Below are 12,234 nucleotides of genomic sequence, written 5' to 3' on the forward strand. Positions count from 1 at the left end.
GTGAATATAGTTAAGAATATAATTTCAGACACTTATTGTCGTGATTAACATTCTTTAAGAGACGCAAACAGTTTCAAGTCTGGAAATCTAAGTCTCAATATAACTTGTAAAAATTTCAAAAAAGTTTGTGTAAAATAAACTAAAAACAGTCCCAAAAAGCTTTAAAAAAATACAAATCTGAAAACTTTGATAAATGTTTCACAGTTGAAAACTAACCACCAAGCACCATTTCTGTTTAAAATTTATCAAATTGTGAGTCAAAAACTAAGTCCCAATGCTCAAAGTGGGGGAACAAAATTATTGGATTAAACCAACAAATTTAATGGTAAAAATCATAAAAAAATCTAGGAAAGAAATCAAATTGAGAATAAATTTTTATTTGGTTCTTTAGTTTTAAAAACTGCAGTTCAATCCTAAAACCGAAGACCGAAGGTCTGTCAGTTTTTTAAGTATTGGAACAAAGTAAAAACTTATCATCAAACTCAGGAATAAAAAATGTATTAAAAAAACAGTACCAAAATGGTGAAAGCCAAAACAAAAATTAAACTCATCCTTAATTTAGAGTTCATAGAGCAACAAGTTAATAACTAGAATTCAAACATTTTCTTAATTTAATATAGCTGAAAATATGAATTAGAGGTAATAATTAGTAATATGATTTAATAGGGTAAGATAATTAATGAGTATTAATAGGAAGGGATGGTTTTTGTGGTATACTAATTATAGATGGCATGGAAGACATATTATCATATTTCTAAAGTTGGATTTTCTATTATTGCAAAGTTATGCTCTCACTTTATTGTTGGATGACTACACAACATCTCTCCCTCTCTCTCATCACATCAAATTCAAACATCCAACTACAAATTTTCAAAGAGAATAAATATGCACTTTTCACTCTTCATTCCCACTCCTCATTTCATGTCTTAATCAAGCATCTATCCAAATTTGATAAAATACCAAACATATATACAAAGAGAGGTTAAAAATAACCTTCTAACTCATTACTACACAATAATATCAAAAGAGGCCATCAATTTGGTAGGAACCGACCTAAATGCGACTTGTTTTGTGGAGTCTAATAATTTGGGGTTATTCAAACAATAAACAACGAAAACGAAGATATCTCAGAAGTTAGTGTTTTCATCAACGAGATTCGACATGTTCCTTCCTTTAGATTCTATAGAGGTTTCGGCCATGTTGAAAGACAGAAGCATCGGGTTGGCTACGAACTAGCCAGCTTTGCGGCTTCCTCAGGTGTTTCGCAGATGTGGGTTGAGATAATCCCTTCTTGGCTTTAAACTTTAAATGCTTCTAATATTTAAGTTTTGTTTTGCTTCCTTGTTCTATTTATTAAAAAGAACGACCCGCCAAATTCAATTAATTTTAGTCATCTAATCATATTTTTAAAAACATATTTTAAACATATTAAAATATGGAGGTAAGAAATTCAACCTCTAAATATAAAAGATATTAGGCAAGTTTTGTTGTTCATCATTAGTCTAGTTAGCAAAGTTCTTAAATGAGAATTTCAAATTATCTCGAGCATCCAGAGAAAACAAGGTACATTATTAATTACTATTGATGACCAACCTGACAATAACAGCACCAAATTAAAGTTACCAAAAAAAAAAAAAAACACACACCAAATTAAAGGAAATACACAGAAGGGTGATCCAAACATTTGAAAATTAAAATCTCATCAGCAAATGGTTTCTACTTTTGCTACCTCCACATACCACACCTATCTATATCTTATTTGATGAGACCATACCAAAAATCTAAATATAAAAGTTTAAACCACATCGTTAATTAACAATTTTACTCTTTTTTTCGTACCTCAACTAATCTCACGGGACAATCGTCTTACTCTACAACATTTAGTATTGGGAAACACATAGAAATTACTAATTCCTAAAATTCCCCTTTTTATCAATATTGTTTTCGTGAGTTTTGTTCATTTTCTTATCTATCAATCATATATTTAGCATGTGAGTTACATTTTTTATATTCCAGCAACACAAATTATAGAAACTACTTAGGTTTCTAAATTTCACCTAACTATACTCTACACTCTTATTTTTTTAAAGAATAAATTCATAAATCAAAATACAAGCTACATAAATTTATAGAAATTACAGCTCAATAAACTCAAACTTTCTAAACTCTCGAAGTAAAGTGAAGTTAGTCATCGAAATGACTTACGAGTGCGCGGTTTGTGGAGTGAAAAGGAGTGTTGTTTGGTACAGAAACATTAGAGGCAATGAGAAGAAAAGTAAAGAAAATTAGCTTCAACACAAACATTGAAACTCTAGTGAGGGAGCTGGATATGCCTAATACTATATATAGAGACAACTAATAATAGCGATAATAATTGGTTTCCAAAATTATTAGTTGACCAATTTTATAAAATGTCGCACAAAGTCGGTTTTCTTGTATTGCATGACAATATATTTTTTCTTTCCTCTTCCTAATATCATTTCACGTGAGTTTATCGATGTTGGAGTTCGAAATTGCTGAGCTCGGATACAACGTAGATCGGATAGTACGGAATGAGCTTCGGCCAACTGTCCAACACCTTCCCAGAATACTCTTGAGACCTGCAAAACAAAGTTAGCACTCCGACGAGCAAGTCAGTTCTAGTCCGAGTTAACTTGCCGAGTCTATCTAGGATTGTGTACCTTGCATTTAAGGCTAAGGTTTCTATTTATAGAAATTGGGCCCGACAGGAACTCTGACACACCCTAAAAATACGGCGTGTTGTTGGGTACGAAAGAGACATTGTTACAGACTTTGTCGCAGGTCGGCTCGACACTGTAGGTCCTACCCTGACTGCTAACCTACGTACTTTGGAGTCAATTTTCACATTTCGTCCGTGTGTTCATCCAACTCCCCTTTTCGATCACGACACGTGGCAGGCCAGGATTCGTATCCAATAATCAATAATGTTTATGCAAGGATATGCACAACAGTATATTTCCGATTGCAGCTCGAACTCGGAACCCGGACCGATCTGAATACCTGGGGCGGACCTGCACAAAAAGGTGAGCACTCCGACGATCAAGTCAGTACAGGTCGGATTCTTAGTTTAGTTCGAGGTCAGAAATCATCGTACCTGATCGTGGAGTGAGGTCCTCTATTTATGGGTGGTAGTCCCGCTAATTTCGCGACGGTTACAGCCGATAATCTCAGGACCGTCGGTTACACCCGATAATCTCGGGACCGTTTGTTACACCCGATAATCACGCCGCTGACAGCAGCTCACATCGACCCCTACCGAGCTTCCCGGTAGGTCGGACCTTGGCCAGGTTCACCTCGGCCCTCATACTTAGCATCCATCAACGCTAACGGTGGTGATCTCGGCAGTCCGAGCTGGGCATGACTCATAAGTCATCTTGGAGAACCAATAGGGGTCCTCCACATGTCCAGGGTATTCTTTCCCCAAACATTGGCCCCCTCTCTGTCTGGTCCGATCTCGACCTGGCAGAGAAGTTCATTCGACTTGCTTTGGACGCGTGGCGATCTCCTATTCGTGGGAAAATATAACCGTTGCGGTAGATTTATCGTCGGAATATTCAAATATTCCGACGTTTCGGATCTTAGGGAGGATCCTAGCCGCTCGTTGATGACACGTGTACGGTGGGGGAAATTTTTCCGACAAGCTATAAATACCCCCAATCCCTCAGGTCATACCTTACGTTCCCTGAATTCTTGGAGTTCGATCTGAAGGTAGCTCGAACCCTTGGTAGGTCGGTCTCTTCCCTCACTTTCTCTTTCGAACGTAGTTGCCATGTCGTCCTCTTTTAGCAGCAACTTAGGATCCGAGGAGGATTTGGCTCGTAGGTTAGAGTCCGAGCTCGAGGAGATAGAAAACTTTAGGTTCTCCGATGACGGGGAGGATAGTGATGCCTCCACCTCGGGTCAGGGTTTGGAATACCCTTCTAGGCTACCTGAGCATTACCTCGGATCCCTTCGTAGGGGGTTCGCTATTCCTGAGAACGTCCTCCTTAGGATGCCAGAGGAGGGGGAGAGAGCTGACAATCCTCCGGAGGAATGGGTCACTCTCTACTTCAAAATGTTTGAGTACGGCCTCAGACTTCCCCTTCACCCTTTCGTCCAGGAGTTTCTTTTCCGAACAGGGCTGGCTCCGGCTCAAGTGGCCCCCAATGGGTGGGGTGTCATTTTCGCTTTGGCCATCCTTTTTTGGCTACGAGCCCGAGATAGTGAAGAGGCCGAGCTGTTGGACGTAGACCAGCTTCTCGCGTGCTTCGAAGCGAAAAAGATAGCTAAGAAGTCTGGTCAGTTCTATATGTGCGCAAGGAAAGGCGCAGGCGGTATAGTTAAGGGGCCGACCTCCATCAAGGGATGGGTGAGGAAGTGGTTCTACGCTTCTTGGGAATGGCTGGCAAAGGACGAGTCAGGTCGTTCCTTCTTTGACGTTCCCACTGGGTTTGGGAACCTAGGTACGGAGTAGTTCTTACTTTTGCGATAACTTCTTTCTTGTTATTCAGGTCTGACTCAAATTTTGTCTTTGTGCAGTTTCAATCCGACCAGTCCCCGAGCTTACGCAAGCCGCCTTCGACACGCTGAAATACTACAAGGAGCGTTTTTCGAGGGGTAGGAAGGTCGGAACCTTGGTGACCGACAAGCTGCTGCTTGAGTCCGGGCTGCTAGACTACAACCCCGCAGTTCGTCCCATTGAATCCTCAAGGCCGAACTCCGAACTTGGTATGCCGAGCTTGCTTCCCTCCTTTTTCCTCTGACCTTGTGCTGACTCCTGTTCTTTATTTTGCAGCCATGGTTTGCGGATTTGCAAGCAACGTGAAGCGCAAGTCCAAGGGTCGAGCCCATGCTCTTGAGGCCGCCCAGAGTTCGAAACCTGCCACTCCCGCTGTGGTAGGACCAGCCTCGGAAGATCCAACCCCAGTGATCGAGCTGGAGTCTTCTTGGGGCCCCTCGAGGGAGAAGCGCCCCAGGGATCAGACCGAGGCGGTGGACGCCTTGCCTTCGGACGAGGAGGTGAGGGAGGAAGTCCCTCTGAAGCGAAGGAAGAAGAAGAAGAAGACAACCTCCCCCTTGGAGGTCGGAGCTCATGGGGTCTTGCCTGCGAGCTACGCAGATCGGGTGGACGATCCCGAGGCCAGGATGGGCGGGACGTCCGACGTGACGGCACGATTCAGAGTTGAGCCGTCAAGTTCCGGGGTGAGGGACCAGGTGTCCCGCATCTCGGCCGCAAGTTTGGACCGCTGCCTAAGGAGGGCGTCCAAATTTGTGAGCGACCCAGGGTCCGTTCTGCAGAGGACCATCGACTACGCTGCTGAGGTAAGACTAGTGTCTCCATTTTTGCTTAATTTACCTAACAGGTAGCTCGGTCTAATTCTCTTCTTTGTACCTTTTCTCAGGCGTTCGTTGGTTCCATCCAATCGGCTCGAGCTGGATGGGAGGGAAGCTCTGGCAGCGAGGGAGAAAGAGGAGTTCTCCGCTGCCTTGGAGGCTGCTTCCTCCACCATGAAGGATGAGCTGCTGAAGGCTTACTCTGAGGTGGAAACTTTGAAGGCCGAGGTGGAGACCAAGGCCGAGCTGCTGAAGAAGGAAGAGGACAGATGCAAGGCCCAGCTCCGAGCTGCCCATGCTATCACCAGGGGCTTGGAGAAGGAGAAGTTCCAACTCCTCAAGGAGAAGGACGAGATGCTCCAGGCGCTTGAAGCGAAGGAGGAGGAGCTGAAGCGTGCGACTGTCGAGCTGGAGACGGTGAAGGAACGTCTCAACAATGAAGTCCTATTGGAGGAATCGTTTAGGCAACATCCTGACTTCGATGGATTTGCCAAAGACTTCTCTGACGCGGGCTTCAAGTTTCTCATGAAGGGCATTGCCTCCGACATGCCTGACCTTCAGATCGATCTCAGTGGTCTGAAGAAGAAGTATGCCGAGCAGTGGGCGTCTGGGCCTGGCGGCACCCCTGGCCCCCAAGCGTTGGTGGATAAGTATGTCAGAGATCTGGACTCTGACTACTCCGATCTCGAAGAGGACCAGGTCGGCACCACTCAGGAGGGCGCTCCTCAGGCAGGCTCTTAGGCGATCATCCCTCATGAGGCATTTCTCTGTCTTTCTTCCTCTTTTTTTTTTTGTTTGTAAGTGTCAGGGCAGAGCTGCAAGGTCTATGAGCTTTGGCTCTGCTCTCCATTTAATGAAGAAGCTTTCATTTGTTTTTACTTTGTTGCCTTCTTTCTTCGGTTTTTCTTCAAGTTGAAGCCAATGTCACCTCGCGCCTCGTACCTTTGAGGTCGCGCCATTAACTAAAATACTTGAAATTTTGAACTCGGATCGCTGTCTAGTATTCATTGCATTGCACCAACTCTGGACTTTTTAACATCACACCTTTAACTTAAAAACGTTAAAAGGCTAAAATCCTAAGTCCATAACTGTTCTTCATATCGCACCTCGTACCCTCAAGTTCAAAGGCTTGATCATTCTGAACTTTCACATCGCCCCCTTGCCTTGAAGGTTTGAATTTTAAGTTCACCAACGGTTTTGGCATCGCACCTCATACCCTTAGGTTTTGGAGGATTGAATTTTAACCGATTGCTGGAATGTGATCGTGTGGGAGTCCGTGGCCCCCATTTAATTTCTGGTCGAGCTCGGAATCATGAAATTAAATCATCACATTTATTCCGATCATAATTCTTGTGAAACAGTTTTTACAGATCCATTGAATACCCTTTTGGCATTTCAAGGATAATAACGCTTCAGGTGCTCCGCGTTCCACGGGTGCGCGAGGACGTCTCCTTTCAGATCGGCCAATACGTACGTCCCAGGTCGGATTATGCCCTTGACCTCAAACGGGCCCTCCCAGGTCAGATCAAGGGCACCCACATGGGTTTGGACCCTCCTTAAGACCAGATGCCCGACCTGAAAGGTCCGAGGTCGAACGCGGGCATTGTAATGTCTGGCCATTCTGCCCTGATATTCCGCCAGGCGTAGCTGGGCCATTGCTCTTCTTTCTTCCAACAAGTCGAGGTTGAGGAGCAGCTTTTCCGCGTTTGCCGTAGGCTCGTAATGCTCGACTCTGTCAGATGGCATGCCGATCTCAACCGGGACTACAACTTCGGAGCCGAAGGCCAGGGAGAACGGGATCTCACCCGTCGATTCCCTTTGGGTGGTCCGGTACGACCATAGAACCTCTGGTAGCTCCTCGGCCCACCTGCCTTTCTTGGAGTCCAGTCTAAGTTTGATACCTCGCTTGATGATCTTGTTGACTGCCTCCACCTGTCCATTTGCTTGCGGATGTGCGGGGGACGAGCTAAGGTGACTTATGCCAAGCTTGCTGCAAAAGTCTTTGAACTTGGCGTTGTCAAACTGCCTCCCATTGTCCGTCACAATGGCCTGCGGTATACCAAAGCGACATATGATATTTGTCCATACGAAGGACGTGACTCTGGATTCCGTTATGTGGGAGAGCGCATCGGCCTCGGCCCACTTTGTGAAGTAATCCACAGCAACCACAGCAAACTTGGTCTGGCCCTTGCCCAAAGGGAAAGGACCAATGATATCTACCCCCCACTGCGCGAATGGCCACGGGGCCGAGATGGGGGTGAGCAGCTCGGGAGGTTGGTGGATTATGGTTCCGTAGCGTTGGCAATTGTCGCAAGTTCTAACGAATTTCTTGGCGTCCTGGCTGAGGGTCGGCCAATAGTATCCTTGTCGAATCACTTTGGCTGACAGCGACCGGGCGCCTGAGTGATTGCCGCATACTCCTTCGTGGATTTCTCTGAGGACGTACATGCCCTCTTCAGGGGTTAGGCATCTTAATAAAGGTAGGGAAAAGTCGCGTCGGTACAACACTCCACCTCGGACCACGAACCGAGCTGCTCGCCTTGCCAACTTTCTGCGCTCCTTGGGGTCTTGTGGTGAGTTGCCCCTAATGAAGTCCGCAATCGGGTCCATCCATGAGGACTCTGGAGCGCCGATCTCCATCAGATCTGGCTCTGAGATCGAGGGATTATCTAAGATCTCGACGGGGACCGACCTGGCCAGGTCGGTCTCGTACGCCGATGCTAACTTGGCTAAGGCGTCAGCATTAGAATTTTCTGCTCGGGGAACCCGGCGTACTTCGTAAGTTCGAAACTGGACGAGGTACGATCTGACCTTGCCCAAATACATCTTCATTCGAGAGTCTTTGGCTTGGTACTCTTCCTTGATCTGGCTCACAACCAGCCGGGAGTCGCTGAAGACCTTAACACAAGAGGCCCCCAATGCTCTAGCGATCCGCAGGCCGGCAATAAATGCTTCATACTCAGCCTCGTTGTTAGAAGTCCGGAAGCCGAACCGCAAGGCATACTCAAATCGCTCGCCTCCTGGTCCGAGCAAGAGGACCCCGACCCCGCACCCCTTCTCATTGGAGGATCCGTCGACATAGACTGTCCACGGTAGGTCGGACTCGCTCAGCTCGGAAGCTGGTGTGAGCTCGGCTATAAAATCTGCCACTGCTTGTCCTTTCAACGCAGTTCTGGGTTCGAACTGGATGTCGTACTCACTTAGCTCCATTGCCCACTTCATCAGGCGTCCAGAAGCTTCTGGCTTATGGAAGATGTTTTTTAGGGGCAGGTTAGTGAGCACCACCACAGTATGGGCTTGGAAGTATGGTCTAAGCCGTCAGGCCGAGGTGACTAGAGCAAGAGCCAACTTTTCCATTTGAGGGTATCTGGTCTCGGCTTCGGTCATAGCCTTGCTTGTGTAGTAAACCGGGTTTTGCCGCGCTTCCACTTGCCTGATTAGGGCCGAGCTGACGGCGCTGTCAGACACTGCCAAGTACAACTGGAGCTTGTCCCCCGGCATGGGCTTGGCGAGCAAAGGTGCCGAACCGAGGTAGCTTTTCAACTGCTGAAATGCTTGCTCGCACTCTGCTGTCCATTCAAACGGCCCTTTCCTCCGTAGGACTTTGAAGAAAGGAAGGCACTTATCTGTCGACCTGGAAACAAACCGGTTCAGGGCCGCAATCCTGCCATTGAGGCACTGAAGCTGTTTCAGCGTCTTAGGTGCCTCTATCTCGAGCACGGCTTTAATCTTTTCGGGGTTGGCCTCGATTCCCCGGTTGTTCACCATGAAGCCAAGGAATTTTCCCGAAGAGACTCCAAAGGCACATTTAGCTGGGTTGAGCTTCATTTGATATGTCCTCAGAACCTCGAAGGCTTCGGTCAGATCAAAGAGATGCGACTTAGACTGCTTACTCTTGACAAGCATGTCGTCCACATACACTTCCATATTCCGGCCGATCTGCTTAGCGAACATTTTGTTCACCATTCTCTGGTAGGTCGCTCCTGCGTTCTTTAAACCGAAGGGCATGACATTGTAACAGTACAGACCTTGGTCTGTTATGAATGCGGTATGACTTTGATCTGGGACATGCATCTTGATTTGGTTGTACCCAGAGTAGGCGTCCATGAAGGTGAGTAGTTCGTGCCCGGCTGTGGCGTCCACGAGCTGATCAATCCTCGGCAGTGGGAAGCAATCTTTCGGGCATGCCTTATTTAAGTTCGTAAAATCTACGCACATTCTCCACTTTCCGTTAGATTTTTTAACTAATACAACATTGGAGAGCCACTCGGGATACGAAATTTCTCTTATGTATTTAGCTTTCAAAAGTTTGCTAACTTCCTCAACAATTACATCACTCCGCTCCTTGTTTATAGGCCTTCTTTTTTGCTTTACAGGTCGGAATGACGGATCTATGCTGAGGCGATGCGTCATAATCTTCGGGTCAATGCAAAGCATGTCCTCATGGGACCATGCAAAGACATCCGAGTTGGACCTGAGGAAGTGAATTAGCTCCTCTCTGTCGGTGGCCCCCAGCTTGGTTCCTATGCTCACTTGCTTCTCGGGACTAAGTAGAGGAACAAGCTCGAGCTCCTCAGTGGGTGCGGCAAACTCCCTCCTCGGCGGGTCGGCCTCTGACTCGAGCGTCCCATCCCTACTGGTGAGAGTTTCAAGGGCGCAGACCGATGTACCTTTGAGTGCGGAGGCATAGCACTCCCTTGAAGCGGTCTGTTCTCCTCGGACCGTGCCCACGCCATTGGGGGTGGAATACTTCAAAACTTGATGAAGTGTCGAGGGAATGGCCCGAAATGAATGGATGATGGGCCTTCCAAAGATGGCGTTATAGGCCGATCTACCGTCAATCACCACGAACTCGGCCATTTGGGTGACCCGAGTTTGGTCCTGTCCAAGCGTGATCGGCAAGTCGATGCAACCCTCTGGGACGACTGATTCTCCGGAGAACCCAACCAGCGGTGTCGGGCTTTTCTTCAATTGCGACCTCGTCCATCCCAGGGCGAGATAGGTCGGTAAGGATAGGATGTTAGCAGATGCGCCTCCGTCTACCAGCACCCTCCTGACCACCACATGATCAATCAAGAGAGCGATCACAAGTGCATCATTGTGGGGCAGGTGAACCTCCTCCAAGTCTGCACCGTCGAAGGTGATTGAGCAGGTCGGCCTCTGCTCCCTGATGATACACACCTCGCGCCTGGCTGCACGAGCTAACTCATTTCTTTTATGTCCGGACTGACCCCCGCTTGGCCCTCCGAAAATGGTATTGATGACCGCAGGTCGGTCAGTGCGCCGGGACGGCGTCCTCGAACGCTTCCGCTCTTCCTTTTTTTCTGCCGAGCTGGTCCTGGGTTTTCCCACAAATTTCTTGAAGTAGCCATCCTGAATTAGATCTTCAATTTGACGCTTCAACTCCCAGCAGTCCGACGTGTTATGGCCGTGCTCCCGATGGAAGCGGCAATATTTGTCCTTGCTGCGTCTCTCCGGGGCTCCCCGAAGCTTCTCAGGACGTTTGAGTAGTTTTTCCATTCCAGACTCCTCGATGTTCGTTAGGATCTCGGAAATTGGAATCGTGGTCGGGGTGAAGCGTTCGTAAGGTCGGCTCCTGGTAAGTCCGTTCTCCGCCCTCCGATACTCAGCCCGGCCGCTGGAAAAGGATCCCTTGTCCTTGGACTTGGGATCTGTCTTTGCTATATCTTTTCCACTTCTGCCTCGGCTGATTTTTCGTTCTGGTCGGCCGGTTTTGGTTCGAAGGAGCTCCTGTCCATCGATGACTTTCTTCGCTTTCTGAAGCACCTCGGCGAAGGTGGCCGGGGCCTCCTCTCCGAGTTTCACCGTGAGGGCCTCGTCGGCTAGACCGGTGAGAAAATAGCACATGGCCGAGTCGTCGGAGCAGTGTGCGACCTTCAACTGCTCCTCCTGGAATCTGGTGACATATTCTCGCAGCGTCTCACCCTCCTTCTGTCTGATGGTGGCGAGATGGGTCGCTGTCTTTTTGTCATAATGCCGAGAAGAGAACTGGGCGAGGAACTCCCTTCTCAGCTGAGAGTAGGTCGAGATCGACCTGGCTGGCAGTCTCCGATACCACAATCGCGCGCTTCCAGTAAGCGCGATCTGAAAGGCGCGGCATTTGATTGCGTCTGATGCCGCTTGGAAGTCCATGAGGCCTTCAAAGACCTCAACATAATCCTTGGGGTCTTTCGACCCATCATAAGGTTTCACAGTAGGAGCTTTGAACTTCGGAGGGATCGGTGCTTCCAAAACGTCCGAGGTGAAGGGCGATTCTCCCAAGTCGCCATCGTTCAGTGGACCTTCTTTCTACTCACATTTAGCCTTTAAGGCCTCCACCTGAGCATCGAGCTGGCCCCTCAGCTGGTCGAACTCCTCCCTGGTAATCATTCCTGCAGGAGTTACTGGGTTGCGAGAGGATTCAGCCTGCTGGTTGGAGCTCCGGTGTGAGCAGGATGGTGATTGTCCTTTTCGGTGGGATGAGTCTCTCTTTCTGTTGAGGTGCTCACGAAGGTCTCCTCTCTGGCGAGTGTGCCCCTCGCTCTCGTTGTCCTCGGGTTGTTCCTCCTCGGCTGGGCCGAGGTGGGAACCCCTTTGCTCCCGTATGTCAACGCGTGTCACTCGATTTTCAGATCGGGACCATGCGCCTGCGGCTAGTATCATTTCATTATACATTTCCTCCATGGACCGCATTTGTGTGCGCATTGCCTCCATTTCTCTCTGGAGTGCATCAAAGTCCTCACTCGCTGGGGCCGGGGCTGGACCCCGGGCGCCCTTCTTAGAGGTCTCACCTCGGCCACGGGTGGCCTTGGATGTCCTCGGGTGTGCAGGCGGTAGAACAGGCGCGGTGATTCGTGCCGACCTGCGGAGGGGTTCTGTTGCCGGGCCGCCGTGGCCTTG

The sequence above is a fragment of the Momordica charantia genome (genome assembly GCF_013281855.1).
Source record: "Momordica charantia cultivar OHB3-1 chromosome 6 unlocalized genomic scaffold, Mcharantia_2.0 BLBB01000006.1, whole genome shotgun sequence".
Taxonomy (NCBI): domain Eukaryota; kingdom Viridiplantae; phylum Streptophyta; class Magnoliopsida; order Cucurbitales; family Cucurbitaceae; genus Momordica; species Momordica charantia.